An 18,915-nucleotide genomic window follows, 5' to 3' on the forward strand; every position below is an offset into this window, starting at 1 on the left:
ACTCCAGAGCTCGAATACGCTACCTTGCGATTATTAACAATACTAAAGAAAAAGGTAAAACATTCCATTCCACGTGTTTTCTTTGGGGTAAATTGCAGACTTCACACAGATTATGGTGTAATGTAATTTCAGAAGAATAAAAATGAAAGCTTCCCACAAACACAATGAAAAATTACTATGATTCACTAAGCGTCGAAGCAAGTTATATAAGTTACGGCATCAGCGCCCCCTATAGTTTATTGGAGTTGCGAATTGGAAGCGTAAGATGGATACAATGTAAACCATTTCAGAACAAGTATTTTAGATCCTTTAAAATATTGGTAAATACCTTTCGTTCTTTTTAAGCCTTAAAGAACGTTTCTGTGGCGCTCTGAAAATATTCAAAAGTGTTAAAAATAACTTTTTCACAGTAACGCGAAATAAATCAAAAATATTTGAACAGAAAACTTTATCATCTTACATTGGAAGCAGAAAAGGCACTCGTGCAAGCAGTTCTTCTTTGACAACACAAAATGTTTGGGAAAAAAAAAAACGTTTTTGTGTGTTATTTTGCTAGGAGAATATGGTGTAACTTGGTGAAAGTTTTTACTTGCTTGATAAGTGGTGTATGTGTGTGTGTGGGGGGGGGGGTAATCTTCTTAGATTATTTTTATGAAAAATACTTCGGATGATATAAAACTAGCTTCAGTCGAAAGCATCTAGCAGTTGGGAATTTATTTCGAGTAGGATTTTTTCTCAAATATGAATTTGAAACAACTTGGACAAATGCTGAAAAATATTGCCTTAACTTTGTAGATTTGCTATTTAAATACATTTTTGAAAATTACCCAGTATTTACAAAACTTTCAGTTTTCATAGCAATTGCTCAAAATTGTGGTTTGGAGTTGTTCAAAACAATTTGCTGCTTTGTAGTACACAAAAAATGTCAATCAGATGTTCCTAAATTATGAGAACTTGTTAAATTTATGGAAAAGCGGATTTTTTAAAATTTTACTTAATGATGAAATGTGCTTTTATTGCGTAGCTTTTTGAGACTTTCATAAAATTGAAAACACTTCAGCGCACTGACTTTTTTTTCTGCATCGTAGTGTTTTTTGAAGTTTCCATGTTCCAAATTTGTGTTTGATCATGTTATTGAAAGTTCAGTTCTTACTCATTGTCATTTGAAACATGATTTCCCATAGAAAAATCTAGCATTGTAGTCTTAATTTTTATTAATTGTTAGCCATGCTTTCAGTAGGAAACATAACATTAATATTTTTGCTTTGCAGTTTTAATGAATGTACAAGTATGTATTCAAAATCATGTTTGTCAAAATGACTGTAAAAACTTCCAAGTGACTAGTAGCAATTGTAAAATTGACACACTTAACTAAAAATTACTAGATACTAGAAGCTATTGCAAAGATATTAAATACATATGAGTGTCTTTTGAACGCGTACAGCGCCATTTAGTGCTGGACACTGTTCTTGCAGGGATCCGGACAAAACGTCCAGATCCAAAATGTCCACAGACATAACGTCCGGGACAGAACGTCCGACGGACATATAATGTCCAGCGGACATAACGTCCAACGGACACAATGTCCGACGGACAAATGGTCCAAGGACAGAACATCCACATTTTTGGACAGCTAGGACATAACGTCCAGTTTTCTGAGCAGGCTGGACAAAACGTCCGGATTTTAAAGTTTTCCTTTTGTCTCAACAAATTTTGTTGAATATATTTGTGTTTGTGTGATATGTGGTGCAATCACCAGCAAAAAACGAGTTTTTAAAATAGAATGAGTCTGTATAGGTCCCCCCCCCCTCACACACACTGACATCTTGCACTGCTAGATATCAAATTTTATGACTTCATGCTAGCGTTGAATTTCAAAAGCGTTCATGCGAAGATAAAACAACACGAAGTTAACATAAATTAACAGGGATGTGCACAAGTACAAAAAACTCCACTATGAATGAGCTTAAAGTTAAACATTTTAATTTAAACACGTAGCATACTTTGAAATTATTTGCAAAATTTAATGACTCACCTTGTTATTTGTTTATATAAGTGACTAAAACTTGCTGTGTCAGTTACTTGTTGTCTTACCCTATTAGATTTCTTTTTATATACAAATGAAGAACTAAATTTATCTTGGAATACTCTCTTTCTGCACATAAATAAATAAATAATACGATTGGTTGGTGTACGTGACATTATTTTTTAGAACAATTCATTTTGAAGGATTATACAAAATCTTGAAACAAAACAATTTGGATTTGTTGACTTATTTTGTAAAGGAATTTATTAATAAACAAAAGTTCATCATTTTTTTTCTAAGTAAGGCTTCAAATACTCTTAAAGATCTTTTTTTTTTTTGAAAATCAGATGGATGTAGCACTTATACGAAGGTGTGAATAGGCCACCCACCTTTTATCTCTGTTCAACGTAAGCATGTTTAAAAAGAGGGTGGGTGAAAGGGGGTGGGGTAATAAAGTATATAAGTTTTTGGTATGGTTTCTCTTAGAAATGCAGCCTTTATGAGATATTTTTAGACATTTTAATCTGCATGACGAAAAATTATAAAACGAGGAATGAAACAACTACATCTGTGAAATATATTGAAAGGCATATAAGTTTTATTTTTAGAAAGAAAGTGGCGTTGACTAAACATAATACAGTTGATTAAGATAAATTTTGATAAATTAGCAAACATTATAAATTGGAAAAGCAATTTGGAACATAAATGATTACCTCTATTTAAAGTTGGTTGAGGAATAATCATGAGAAGTTCAAAATCATCAGAATAATTCCAAAAAACATCTCCATCAGACCAATATAATATCGCTATTTCTGTTACTTCTTGCAAATTTTGCACTTTTTTTCCCCCCGTTATCAACTTTCCTACTTAAAACTGCCGAATACTTTCTATGATGCAAGGTTTACAGATACATAGTCACCAGTTTTTTGCGGTCTTTCTAACTATCAGATCTTTCCAACTACTTATAATAATCTTGTATCTGTAGTGTTTTCTTAATCAGCGTTAATTTTTATTTTAAATCGTCAGTATTATGAGGGAACACATTTAAGGTGAAAATGGAACCTCTCTTCTTAGACACCTATAAATAATACTTTGTGTAAAAACTGCTGTTGCAGTATGCACTTTAGGTTAAACTATACTTTATAGTTTAATGGAAAATGAAGAGATAATAAATGTTAACCTTCAATCACTTCTTTGAAAAAAAATTGCATTAAACCCCTAAAAATGTGTTCCTTAACACTAGTTTGACATACATGGTCCGATACAAAAGTAATGAGCCTTTGTTTAGAAACACAGATTGCAACACAGATCGGTACAACTGACTAGGCACATCTTGCAACAATGTACTGTGTAGGCGGCTTTTCCATGATTCAAAGGCATCCCTGAAGTCCTGTTCCGGAATATCTGTAAGGGCTGCCGTGACATGTGCTAGGATGTCCTCGATGGGGTCGAAACATTTCCTTTCCAGTGCTGATTTTAACAGTGGAAACAAGAGGAAGTCAGGAGGCCACAAGCCCGGAGTGTAGAAAAGCTAGGGTACTGTTAAGTCGGACCTTCCTCAGTCAAAACTCTCGGCACAAGTTTCACGCAGACTATCCGCATGTGTAACTTCTTCGCAACAATACATTGCACCGTTGCCTCTGATAAGTCCAGTTACTTCGCTACTTGGTAGAGACTCAAACACAGGTCCGTGTTCAAAAATTCACACGCTCGTTACCAATTCACGTCAGTACAGGTCGAGGACGCGCGTCCAGATTGGGGTTCATCAGTCACCACTTCCCGGCCTTATGAAAGGCCTCTACCACTTTTCTACTTGCGGAGGGACAGACACTCAGTCCCAAACGCCTGTTGAAACAATGAGAACGTTTGGAAAGGGAAGTAGAAGCAAAATTTGATCTCTTCGCGTTGCTCTGACGAACTTTCCATAGTACTGTGTCACGCATCACTGTAAATGGGTTACTGTTAAAGCTGACGGCACCACTCCGAAAGCTGGGAGGCAACTGACCTGCGTTGCGCCAACAACCGCCTCCCCCGTCGTTGCCAAGTGGATCGAGCTGCAGGGAGTGAATGCGTCAGTATAAGGTAAGGCTCATTACTTTTGGATCGGACAATGTAAGTACGAGATCCGGAAATAAATGCTTTAGCGCAAATATATTTAAAGTTAATCACCATGTTGAAATTTGACGTGATAAATTGAAAAAAATAATAATAAACATATGCAAATTTCAGTTTTGGGGGAGAGACCTACTTATTCCAGTAATCCACTCACCCCAACCAACCTTTAATACATGTTTGTCCCTCAATTGAAAATTTTTAAACGTCTTTAAAAAAAGAAAGAAAAAAGAATAAAAAATCATTTGTGAAATAAAGTTCCTGTTTCAATGTTTCAAGCATTCTTGGAATCTTATGCTTTACAATTTAATAAGCTTTAAAAGAAACTGAACTTCGTAACTTAAGACTTGTGAAAATCCCCTTACGCAACAATAGTTTTTTGCAGTTGCTTAGCTGGTGTCAGTCACATAGCTTCCGTAAACTTTAAAAATTAACTTTCTTTCCTTTTCGAAAGAAAAACCTTTTTTTTTTCCTTTTTTGCTTTGATGCAATGCACTACGACTGCTATCAAATGTAAATAAAATAGGCGATTGCTATGAAATGAATGCAGAACAGGATGCAAGTAACTTGCCAACTTTAAAAAGTCTTTTGCGTTTTATTTGAAAGCTTTTGCAGAAAACTGAGTTTTGTAAAATAAGAATTTTTTAATGTTAATATTTTTTACACAGAAGAGCAACACGCTTAATTACAGCTGTAGCTGTATTTAAATCTTTGAAACTGTCCTGATTCGAAAACCTGAAGAATTCCAAAACTATTACGGCAATAAGTGCAGATTTCAATATCGCAAACATTCTTAATATTTCATGAACCACCAAATGAACACGTTTGATACAGAAGTCTAATGCCTGAAACTGACCGCTAATGGGAAAATCATCTAGCGAAATGGAACGACGATAGTTGTGCCCGTGGCTTTAACGGTCAGTGTTTTAAAGCACGAGCCCTCTGACGCGAATATCCATTAATTATGCATACGAAACTCAAAATGCAATACCTTCCAATTAGAACTGTGAATTTAAATCATGTTGGCGATGCGAGGCCTCTAACTAATGATAGCTATACGTTGATAACTTGTTATCCGAGCCAGTGTTACAATTTCTGCAACATTAGAGTCTATCTTGAATTTAAATTACGCTTCGTAATCCAGGGATTTGCTTAAGGATTTAATGCACGCATAATGTACTAATAACTGTAAATCCTTAGCAAACAGACGCGATTTCTAAAGGAGTACGTTTGCGTGTTTTGGGAAAAGCCGAGTACTTATAGCGAATACTTGGTTTATGTGCATCACTAAGCGGCCTACGTGCTAAACGATGTTTATACGTGCAGTATACGAAAATACGTTTCCGATACTTTGAATATTGAAAAAAAATTCGATTTTTAATAAAATGAACATAAAGTAAGTTTTCCCAAAGAAATTATTACACTACTGAAAAGAAAAAAAAAATGAACATATTGTAAAAAGAATGTGGTTTAAAATACGCAAAACTCACCTATTCTTATTGGAAAAAAATATACTAATTCAAAAATGAAAAATAAAATAAATACATAGACAATAAGGAAAAGCATTTTTTTTTTTTTGTTCTTGCGTCATTTGGAAGATTCGGAAGTCACCCTGTAGTGCAGATTGCAGATTTAAATTGCTTAGTCTGACTGCTAAACTTGTAACTCAGAATAAGCACGTAACCTGTTTCCTACATTTTACTGGCAACAAAATCTTTATCCTCAGACTTATCCGGAGGAAGTCTTACCCGTTTGTAACAGCATAATATTTCATCAAAATATCAGCCGTAAAGGAAACCTAAGGAAATAAAACCCGTAGTTGCGAAAAACCGGAAGACTTACAGGATGATACTCCTCAATAAATTGTTGACCGTACGAAGGTTCTTTAGCACGTCGGTAATCTTTGGCAAAAACAATCAGTAAAATAAATCTTCACAGACATTTAGGGGATGGAGAAAGGTTTGAGGTATCGATGACTGCCATGGCGGTAATATTTTTTCTCTTAATCATCTCTTTTCTTATTTTCTCTTGATTTTACTTCTATTTATTTTATGTTTATAACAATAAACGCGTTTCCAGTTAGTTGTATCATTATTTACATTTAAATTCCTCAAATATCCCAATCCTGGTGAATTTCTGCAGTGAAGTTTAACATGGGAAATAAAAAATATTTTAATGTATTTTACGTAACGAAAATAAAACTTGTAAATTTCGTTTTGCAGTTGATCTTAAAATGATGTTTCTAGGTTTATACTGAATCAATATTAAAAGCTATTTTTTTTCTTACCTCATAACTTCTGTTTAAAAATGTATTAAAACAAATACAATTTGACATTGGTGAAGACCTCCTATTCAGAGAATGCAAATGCAAATAAAACACTCGTAATGAATAATTTGCTCCAGATGGTTAGAATTTCTTTATACCTTTGTAGAATAAAGCAAGAACTTAAACATTCGTAATTGAAAAAATTGTATTTAAGAAGAAGCATCTTTACGCTCTTTAAACATCTGCTATGTTTTTCAGAAGAAAAAATGGTTTTTGTATGTTTTCAATGTTTTGAAAACAGCAAACGTTTTGAAAAATTTACTAGGAAAATAGTTTACTTATTGCGTGGAAAAAAAGTTTTTGGCCATTCTAGGGAAAACGGTTATTTTTTCCCACATGTGCAATTCATATATTTGATTTAAAATAAAAATTTAAACGGATAGTGAACAAACATTGATTTCTTAAGAAATCGCACATATGTTTTTGATTTCTAAACCAAATAGTGTGTTCATTTTATTATTCTATTATTTTTTAAATAAAACATTTGAGCCGACGCGAGCGGCACAAATTAGCGACATTTTGTAGAATGGTCCTCGTCCGTTTTCGTTTTATTTCTCAACAAACGAGTAATACTTACTTTAAATAGTTACTAAGCTTTCAAAATCAACATTTCGTTCGTCATTGCTATATTAATAGATCAGAAGTATTACTAATTCATCCACCAAAGTGCACGAGGTTGACTTTAGATGTCCCGTGTATGACGCATGCAAATAAATTTAGTTTTAAATAACAAGTTTGGTTTTTAAGAAATAACAGCGTCAGTAGTCTTGCTGACTCAAATTTGATAAAAATAAATGTGTTCACTCCTATTTTTGGAACAAAATGTTAGAGAAATAGTTGAGTCTGTTTGTGCCGCACGTGAAGGTGAAAGGCCCTATTTTTAATCAAGTAGTAGTGATAATATTTACCAACCCTAACATCAACAACTTACAAATTGGTTTTCTTTTGAAGTGTTTACTTCGAAAGAACTGTCACCTTAAATTACCATTTAACTGATGCTTTAAAAAGAGTTTATTTTTGGGAGAATGTTGAAAGAAAACAGTTGATTAAACTGAAGCAAAATGATTTGGATATCCTTATCAAAATAAAGTGTCATTTTTATAAAATGTTGTTTTGAGCTCATTGAATTCAGAAAAGTTGAAGTCGGTAGAATAAGAGTAAACATTTTATCGATATAGGTGCGTATATGGGCTTTATAAGAAAAATATTGGTTCTGAAAAAAAAAATCTGAAAATAGTCAGCATTATATCCTCACTAAAGCGTCATTACCTCACTAGTGAGAGAACGACGAATTCACAAAAAATGGATTCTAGTTAATAGTCAAATTTGAGTTTATCCTCATACAAATATTCATAAGCGATAAATTCGTTATTATAAAATAGGTTGGGCTGAAAAACATTTTTTTTATACTCAATAAGTAGTTAACTTATTACACACCACGCATCTAAAAACGCATCACATGTGATAAAACTATATAATTATGGCAGAGAAATATGGCTAAAATAAAAATTTTTACTATTTGAGAAAATATATTGAAAACGTTAAAAAACTGAAAATTGCCAAAACTTCTATTCTTTTGTGGCAAAGGAAAGAGCTATACCACACACCCCAAAAGTTTTTAAGAGAGTTCAGTGCCATCAATAGCACCTTTTCAATGCAACTCATCATCGAAAATAAAACATACTATTTTTACTAATTTTGGCTAAAAACCTGAAAAAAAGAGCATTTTTTCGAAACTTCAACCACATTCCATCAAATCAAGAAATTGCCAGAAAAAAATGACGTTTTTTATGTGCACTTTGCTGCACCAATGGCATCTTTTCCGCAATTCCATCATCGAAATTAAAAAAAAAAAAGATGTTTTTCGGCATACCCTCTTACACAGTTTTCATGCCTTATTTTATTCTATTTAACTGTAAAAGCAGATATGCGAGAATAATGGATGAAAAAAAAAACCTTATCTGGTTTTGTACTGTCATATAGATGTCAAGAAAAAAAATCCGACAGCTTAAAGACGCAAATATGCTGCAATATTTTTCTGGGTTTCCACTTGTAAATTAAGAGGTTTTTGCTAAAAAATATTTCATTTTGCGATACTGGGAATTAAACTGATTGTTGTGAGAAAACGGCACTACAAGCTGGGGACAGATTAAAAAAAAAAAAAAAAACTTGATTTATTTTTTAATAAAAATATAGTTCTGACTTTTTTTGTACTTAAATTGCTCAATATTTAAAGCTTAATAAAAACACAAAAATGTGTAAGCACAGATCAAGTTAGCTTAATCATTGTGAACATTCAACAACACAAGTTTTGCACTCGTAATCATGACTGAACTTATCGCGAATGAACTAAACTCTTTATAGATTCGTCTGTAAACAGTTTAGTTCATACCAGTATCATAGTAAATACAAATACAAATACAAATACAAATGTGACGACCAGCAACAGGCTCTGGGCCCAGCTAGGCTGGTCCTAGTCAATTAATTAGTCCCCAATGAAGATCAATGGCCCTCTTAAAGCTATCCACTCCCTTGCTCATTACCGCCTCTTCCGGTAAGCTATTCCAAGTGCCCACGACCCTGCTAAAGTAGTAGTTTTTCCTGATTTCCAAGTTAGCCTGAGATTTAAATAGCTTAAAACAATGACCCCTTGTCCTGCTTTCCCCGCAAAAATTTAATCCATTTACATCTTTCATTTTGATAAATTTAAATAACTGAATCATGTCCCCTCTGACTCTCCTTTGCTCTAGGCTATACATGTTAAGCCTATTAAGTCTGGTATCATAATCTAAATCTGAGAGTCCCCTTACTAATTTAGTTACCCTTCTTTGAACCCTTTCCAATACAAAAATATCTTTCTTCAGATAAGGCGACCAGAACTGCACAGCATACTCCAAATGAGGTCTTACTAAACTCCTATATAAGGGCAGAAGAACTTTCTTAGATTTGTTTGAAATAGATCTATTGATGAACCCAAGCATTTTGTTGGCTTTGTTACTAGCAATACTGCACTGTTGACTAAACTTGAAGTCCTGATTTATAAAGACACCCAGATCCATAACATTTTCTGCCTGATTTATGACTGAACCCTGTAAACGATATCTCATACGCTTATTTCCATGACCTAAGTGTAGCACTTGACATTTCCCTACATTAACTGCCATACCCCATTTATCTGCCCACTTAGTAATATGATTTAAATCCTCTTGCAGCTGTTTTACTTGTTCTTCATTTTCGACAATCCCCATAACTTTTACATCGTCAGCAAAACAATTCATGCTTCCAGAAATATTTTCATTGATGTCATTCATAAATATAATAAACAAAAGAGGCCCTAAAACTGATCCCTGAGGAACCCCACTTAAAACATCACTCCAATTAGAATGATTTCCTCTCACAACTACTCTTTGCTTCCTACCAGTAAGCCAATTTCTTACCCAAAGTAAAGTTTTTCCTCCTATTCCAATGTCAGCTAACTTGCTGAGAAGAGCAACATGCGGTACCTTGTCAAAAGCTTTTTGAAAATCAATATAAACAACATCCACACATTTTTTGTTATCTAAAGCTGAGGTAACCTTGTCGTAGAAATGCAATAAATTAGTAGTACAGGATTTACCTTTCCTGAAACCATACTGCAAACTAGTCAACAGACTATTAGTCTCTACGAACATCATGATCTTAATTTTGATCAAAGTTTCGAAAATCTTACAAATCACCGAAGTCAAACTTACAGGTCTATAATTCCCAGCAATACCTTTAGACCCCTTCTTGAAGAGTGGCGTTATGTTAGCCAGCTTCCAGTCCTCTGGCACCGTCCCCGAGTTATAAGAAGCATTGAAAATATTCAAAATAACATCCACTAATTCCTCTGCACATTCTACTAAAATTTTTGGATAAATATTATCTGGTCCCGGAGCTTTAGTTGCTTTAATCTTTTTCAAATGAAATAAAACCTCCTCCCTGGAAAATACAAAATCCTCAAGCTGTATAATAGCTTGTGTCTTGTTAGTGTCAACTGTTGAGATACAGTTATCGTTAAACACACTGGAAAAAAAGTTATTTAGAACATTTGCAATATCCCTATCGTTTTGGATTAAATTTCCATACTCATCAACCAAAGGCCCAATTTGACTGTTTCGAGCTTTCCCAGAATTAGCGTAAGCAAAAAACCTCTTAGGATTCCCATCAATGTCATCTGCCAGCCTTCTTGAAAGAAACTGTACAACGCAAGTTAGCTTTATTTAAAAAAAAAAAAAAAACATTCATTTCGTACTCCAGCTTTTCATGTGTGGACGGCTGAAGTCATCACGAGCAAACTAGACTGTAGATTCATCAAATGAAAAAAAAAACAAAAACATATAGTAATAATTAATTGCTTAGAAAAACTACACAAGTAGTTAGTTATATCAGTTTTAACATTCATCAGTGCTCGTATTTCAGTTTTGCACACGTAATCACGACTGAAACTAGCGTGATTAAACGAAACTGTTCATAGATGCATCAAACTAAAAAAAAATATATATATTAATTATTATTCGTGCCTTAGAAAAACACTACGAAACAAAATGGTCTGTTACTACAAAACTTATTCGTACCCCAATTTTGCACACTTGATCACACCGAAACTAGTGCGATGAAACTTAACTATTAATAGATATAACAAATGGAAACGCAATTAATAATAATAGAAAAGTACCACGAAAAAACGGAGTTCTAAGACTACGAACATGTTCGTTCTCTAACTTTGCACATGTGTACGGCTGAAGTCATCGCGAGCTAAATAGACTGTAGATTAAGCGAATCAAAAAACAATCAGTAATACTTAAGTACTTAGAAAATCTAAACATTAAGTTACTATATCAGTTTTAACATTAATCAAAGTTCGTATTTCTGTTTTGCCACGTAATCACTTCTGAAACAAGTGCAATTAAACGAAACTGTTCAAATATTAATAAATTGAAAAAAAATATTAATAACTTGTACCTTAGTAAAACTTTGCAAAACAAGTTGGTTCTGCCACCAATAACATCTTCGTACTCAATTTTTGCACCTTAATTACACCTGAAACTGGTGCTGTTAAACGTAACTATCGATAGCTTCATCAAATGGAAATTCAATTAGTAATAATTCAATGCTTAGAAAAGCTAAACAACAAGTTAGTGTTATCAGTGTTAACATTCACAAAAACCGTAATTTAGTTTTGCATACGTAATCACCGCCAAAACTATTGTAATTAATCGAAACAGTTCAACGATTCATCAAAGAAAAAATTTTTAAAGGGTGTTTATTTTAGAGGTAGAGAACTTTAGGTTCAAATGAAACATAGATAAATGTTGTTAATTGCCATGAATGTTGCCTTATTTGAAAGATGATTCTTTGCCATTTTTATTACTTTCTTCTATATCTAATACATAGAAGAAAGTATTGGATTCGTGCAAATTTTCGAATTTCGAATTTTGACGGATTCGAACGTTTTGAGGTGTGCTGAGTCCATTTCGACTATTTTTGGAAAATGTCTGTCTGTCTGTGTGTGTGTATGTGTGTGTGTATGTATGTGTGTGTGTATGTGTGTGTGTATGTGTGTGTGTCACGTCTGTGTGTGACCAGTTTTTTGTGGCCGCTCTACAGCAAAAACTACCGCATGAAATCGAACGAAATTTGGTACATATATGTGCCCCTATGTGAACTTGTGCCCATTGGTTTTTGGCGCGAATTCCTCCAAGGGGGGTGGAGCAATGGGACGTTTTTTGAGTTACGCGTGCTTGCTATTCCTCAGGAAGTAACTGGCGGAATCAGACAAAATTTGGTGTTGTCATTAACAGGAACAGGTGCTGATTCAATTTTGGTGTCAATAACTCAAACGGGGGTTGAGCTATAGAACGTTTTTTGTCGTCGATTGTGACTGCTGTATCTCAAGAAATAATGAACAGAATGAAAGAAAAATTTATCGGCAAGTAGTCCTTAGTGGGTATAAGAGCTGATTTTATTTTGGTGTCAACAGCTAAAAAGGGGGTAGCGCAATCGCCCTTTCTTTTTTCCCATTGTGAGTGCCCTATCTCAAGAAGTAATGCTGCGTTCTGGTTGAAATTTGGAATATATGTGAATCCGTACGTAAACAGGCATTGGTTCAATTTTGACGCCAATCGCTCCAAGAGGTGTTGATTTTTTTTTTGAATAAAAATAGCTTTATTAATGCAACAATAAGAAAGATAAATCGTAATAGATTGTCGTCTGCGTATTTCTCGTGATTTTAATTGAATGGAAATGATCGGAAATATTATCTCAATGATTTAAAATTTTTAACTGTTGCCATCTTATGTTTGTTAACAAATAAAATATTTGTAATTAATTCAAGCAAGGCTTTTAAAATAACTTTCAATTTTCGCTCTTTGCTTTGCTTTTAAAATAATTCAGACATTGGGATGGTAGTCAAGTTTTTGCATGTGTAATTTTGTTTTTGTTGGGAATATTGCTTCCTCGTCAAGCATGGGGAGGGATCAGAAAAAAAAAAAGAAAAATATAGAAGAAAGTTTCGTGATGGCCACAACATACTAGTTTAAATATGATTTCTGGCATATGGCCACCTCGGCTGGCTCAGAGAAAGTCCAATTGGAAAGTCCAATTTTCTCACTTTTTGCCAGCAATATAGGTCGTATGCCAGTAATAAGGTGGCAGATGTTCTCTTCCAAGGCGTCCATCGTCTGTGGCTTATCGGTGCAGACCAGTGACTCCACATAGCCCCACAAAAAGTAATCCAGCGGTGTTAAATCGCATGATCTTGCAGGCCAATTCACGGGTCCATTACGCGAAATTATTCGTTCACCGAACGTTTCTTTCAATAAATCAATTGTGACACGCGCTGTGCGGCACGTTGCACCGCCTTGTTGTCTATTCAGGATGAAATGGCAAACCGAACTAAACACAAAACAAGTGACAGCTATCAAAATGGCACACATATCAAACAGTGTTGCCAACTTAAAGTTCTATACCTCCTAAAAAACACCCTTTATTAGTTTAAATTTTTACCTTGTAAAAGCACTTCTAAACCCACTGGTTCTGTGACTACAAACATGTTCATCACAAACTTTTTACTCTGTTTCACTCCTGAACCAAGTAAGATTAAACTAAACTATTGATAGATTCATTAAATGAAAAAAACAATTAGTAATAATTAAGACCTTAGAAAAACGCTACCAAAAACGTTAGTTCTGTGACTACGAACATGTTCCTACTAAGGCCCCTCTATATACGAGCCGGTGCATTAGCTTAAGATCAGCCTTTTTGGATCAGAGCGCGTGTTTGCGTGGTTGTCTTTTCTGGCGAGATATCGCGTTTGGTGATTGTTCACTGTGAACAATTATTTGCGGCACGTGATTTGTTTGTTGAATAAAATATTAATTTCGGCAAATTTGGCGAAATCCGAAACTTTGCTGTGGTAACCCTAACAGTGCAACAATGAAAAATCCGATCCAAAATGTCTAAACTTAAGCTGATGCGTCGACCTATCTATATAGCGGCTCTAGTTCGTACTACAGTTTTGCACACGTAATCACGGCTGAAATTAGCGCGAGTGAACTAAACTGTCCATTGATTCCTTGCTTTGATGACGAGTGAAATGTCACGTAAGGGTTGATCACTTACAATTTCGAGCTCCATTCGAATCAATTATGCTCATACTAACGACAGCCTTGTATTTAAACGCTATCAGTCTGTTTTCATGAATCGTCTATGAATGGAATCGATTTCTAAGATAATCTTCTCTGTGCGTAATGTAGTTGCAATTGCCGAGTTCCTTTGCATAGTTCTAAATGAAAATCCAAACCTAGAACTTCAATGTAACAGTGCTAACATTAGCTAATTTAAGCGAAGTTTATCTGAAAAGGAATAGAAATCCATGACAATATGGATGTAGGGAATTACTAAAGTTTCCCTACGTTTAAGCTTTGAACATTTTACTGAAGGAATAGTATGGTAAATGTACGAAGCACCTATTTTAAGGCCTCTAACAAGAGTATTTTACGCTTTGAAAATCCTAAACTTGCAACAAAAACTCAAAGATACTTTCTTAAAAGAAAGTGATTTTCTTTTGGCACGGCGTGGAGGGAGAGGAATATATTTGATTTGTTTCCAAACTGCATCCGTTCTGTAAATTATGCGTGTTAAATATCATTTTAATATTATTGCTTATAACGGTGTATTTTTTTATCTATATATCTAACTTTAATGTATATCAACATGGCTTAAAACTTATTGCATAGTCTCTAAATACTTCGTATCAAATAACTATATTTTTTCTACAAGCCAAGACAAGGGAAATACGGAAACGGAAAGATAACCACAACTGGTAAAATTTGTTAGTTGCAAAAGCAGAATAGAGGTCATTTTAAATTATTTTAAAAGTAATTCTTACATATACTAAAATGAATTATGAGTATTTAATTTGCTGAAAAATAAAAACTGGCAGCAGATAAAGATTTGAAGTCAGTGAGATTTCCTTAATTGTCGGCCCACAAAGACATCGTTACTAGTCGCGTGAAAAAAGGCTTGGAATGTATTCAAGATTTGCTAAACAAAGGTTATGCAAGTCAAATTCAATGTAACTTCGAAATTTTAAACAAATTCCATTATACGCATAAAATTTAGTTCATTCGAATGGTATTAAGTTTTTTAATATTTAAACCTGTTCTTGCCACCAAAATTCTTATAAAAAACCAGCTGATGTGTGCATCACATAACTTCCTTTTACTTCAATTTTAATGCAATTTTCCCATTATTGGCAATTTTAATGTGATTCAATAGTTTATTCTCTAAATATCACCACCAGTGGCCAAATTGAAACCAGATTATAAAAAAAAACCGCCAAGTGTGCAACAAAATTACTTGCGATATATCGCCAAGTGTCCGCCAAATTATAACACCACTTGAGAAATGATTTCCTCCCAAGAAGGGGCAAAAGACCCCTTTAGAAACACCCGAATGCAACCAAAAGTGGAGGTGCACAACTAGACCCCACTAGTAGTCTATGTACCAAATTTCAACTTTATAGGACATACCGTTCTTCAGTTATGCGACATACATACGCACATACGCACATATACGTACATATAGACGTCACGAGAAAAATTGTTGTAATTTACTCGGGGAATGTCAAAATGGATATTTCGGGTGTTTATACGTTCTTAGGCACTTATCCGCTTGTGGTCGGATTGAAAAAAAAAAAAAAAAACTCAACATTAATTCGGGGGTGAGCAAAATGGAAATTAAAGCTGAATTTTGAGTGAAAATATTTTCGCGAGTACAATACTTCCTTTTTTGGAAAAGGAAGTAAAAAGGTAGTTTTAATGTTTTTAATTAATACCTTTGCCAATTAATGTCATACATAGACAAGTTTAGCTAAGAACACTTTCAATCCAGTCACCCTATAAAAAAAAGAGCATTTCATCCGCTTAGGAGTTACAGCACCACTAAGAGATACATACGCACACAGATACTTCCTACTCATAACCCCCTTCCTTGTTGCATTAGGAGGTTAAAAACTATAAAATTTATAATAAAGCTGTCAAAAAATATGTAATTTTTGAAATTTCATCGTATATTTGAAAGATAAATAAATCAAATCCTTAAAACTAACAGAAACCTAGAGGTACGTGTAAGAACTTAATCTAGCTCAGAAACTAATACTAAAGGATTTGTTTTAAACACATATTTTCGGGCGTATACAATATTTATTTTCTCTTGCTTTAATGATTACAATTTCCTTTCACATAGCTTGCATAACAACTCGATAAGCATATTAATGAATTGCATGATGTCATTGATAAGTTACGAGTACATCAAACGAAAATTCGTGCATACAAAAATTATTTTCCGTTCCTATAAATCCCTTACATGGCCGATAATTATCATGATTACTTCTGTTCCTGCTGAAAGATATCAATAATAATTCTCCTAATTAGTTTCCAGACCCATAATCTTCCGAGAATCAGTAATACTTGAAAGAAATTGTTGCAAGGAAAATATAAAAGTAGTATTGACAAAGAAATCATTCGTTGTTCTAAGATGCACATTAATCGCACGTAATTACATGCATATATTTTCAACGTATGCTTATCGTGTAAATTAATGGATTTATACAATGCGAATGACAATGCTGGAGATTAAAATACTATGTTCTGAAGAAGTGATTTTGCATATTGAATTTAACTCAAAGCGGTATAAATTGTAGATTGTGTTTTTTTAGAGGTACTTTAACTTGGCAACAGTTTGATATGTCATCATAAATAGCCAACAAGACGGTGTAACACATAGACTAATAATAAGAGTAGACCGAACTTTCCCAAACTTGCTGATGAAAAAATTGGTTCATGGATACATCATGTGACTGGTGGGAGGCTTGGCGAAAACTTTGGCAGCATGGTTGCTAAATGGCAACATTATCTATAGTTTGGCACTCGACATGTATTTTAAGACGGAGTATGATTTTATTACTTTTTTCCAAGTGCAGAGATTGAACTGTTTTTCTTTTAGTTATGCATTATTTTGACATTAGTAATTAGTTTCTGATCAGTTTTCAGTAACTTTTATTTCATTTGGAACTGCTACGTCAGCGTTGGCGTGAACGTAATGGCGTAAACGTTTTGCGTTAACGCAAAAATGTACTAATCGGTATCTTGAATTGAAATTGTAGATAAAAATCTTACCGTTTGCCGATTCTTTTTGGGCGCTTGCATCTTTAATTGCTTAGAGAGTTATTGAAATTGAATAAAGAAAATGCACAATAATATCTAAACGAAAAACTCACTATATTATTAAAATATTTACAACTTAGAATAACAAATTTACAAATCGGACTCCATAAAAGATCATCCTTCCGTGTTTAATCAATTCTATTTATATCATTTCTCGCGGGCGTTCCGCTGTTGCTAGGATATCCACCAGCCACATGGTTTGGTTTATGAGCAGCAAAAGGGTTGCCATAGCTCGGTCTGTTCTTATTATTAGTCTATGGTGTAACATGCCACACAGCACCCGAAACAATTGATTTATTGAAAGAAACGTTTGGTGAACGAATAATTTCGCGTAATGGATCCGTGAATTGTCTTGTAAGATCATGCGATTTAACACCGCTGGAATATTTTTATTGGGTATGTAAAGTTTCGGGTCTACACTGATAAGCCACATACGATTGACGTCTTGGAAGAGAACATTCGCTACGTTATCACTGACATATGGCCTCCAATTGCTGAAAAAAAGTAAGAAAATTGGACTTCCTGATTGAACTTGCTTTGAGTCGGCCGAAGTGGCTATATGCCGGATATCATATTTGTATAAAAATGGCAAAGAATCATCTTCCGAATGAAACCAAATTCATGGTAATTAATACCATTTACCTGTGTTTCATTTGAAGCTAAAGTTTAATGCCTCTAAAAAAAACACCCTTTAGTTAAATAAAGAATTCAAGTTAAAATCTTGGGTGAAATAGTTATTTTTATGTAATGATGTTTTCACTATTTATTTTAATTGAGGTTTTGAAATGCAAAAATATGTAAGTATGAGTTTTCTAATTTTGAGAAAAACGCTTTTGAATTTTTGTCTGAGGTAGGCGTCCATGGAAAAGTGTTTCTAATTCATTGTGTATAGTAGCACCGACAATGGCTAATAGTACTAGCAATTTCTCCAGAACAGAAAAGAGGTTTTCGAAGATTTTTACTGGTTATCTCGATTTTTTTTAATTTAGGCACTTTTATCCATTTTCTTCTCACTGCTCCAATTGCAAAACGCCAACTGGAAACAAAATATGATTGTTTTTTCAATACAGAAAAGTACCTTTGCAAATCTTCAGCAATAGCGATGCATTATGTTTAGTATTATACTACAGTCGAGTCCCGACTTAAGCTAGGGATACGTTCCAAGAATCCTTGCGTAAGTCGAAATTTTGCTTTGTAGAAAAATGTATGTATACATTTTTTTTAGAAACATACCAGATTCTTTTAGACACTGTTTAACACCCCTTGATCTGCTTTAAAGCACTCCTCAACTATACAACAGTTTCGTATATAAAGAACTGAACTTTTACTGTTTTTAAAAAATAAAAAAAAGTCGTTCTAATCAACATAAAATACTTTCAGATGCACAAAATGAATGTTCAATGGGAGGAAAAGGCATGAAATAAAACAACACGGCACGCACAGTATGTAACAGTAAATTAAATGCTGCACTATAATAGTACTGTACAGTACAGACAGTAATAATATTCATGAGTTGAAAGACAAAGATGGTGATGATTTATACTTCATGATCAGATCGTTTTTGTTTTTTAAATACATTTTTAAATGCGATTGCTTCGCCTTTTTTTTAAATAAAATTTCCATTTATGGCAACAGTGTCTCTTTCTAATCTCTTTACAGTACAAGAGCAGCTTCCATTTACACAATACATATGTACTTTGCGT

This window comes from Uloborus diversus, chromosome 5 (assembly GCF_026930045.1).
Source record: "Uloborus diversus isolate 005 chromosome 5, Udiv.v.3.1, whole genome shotgun sequence".
Taxonomy (NCBI): Eukaryota; Metazoa; Arthropoda; class Arachnida; order Araneae; family Uloboridae; genus Uloborus; species Uloborus diversus.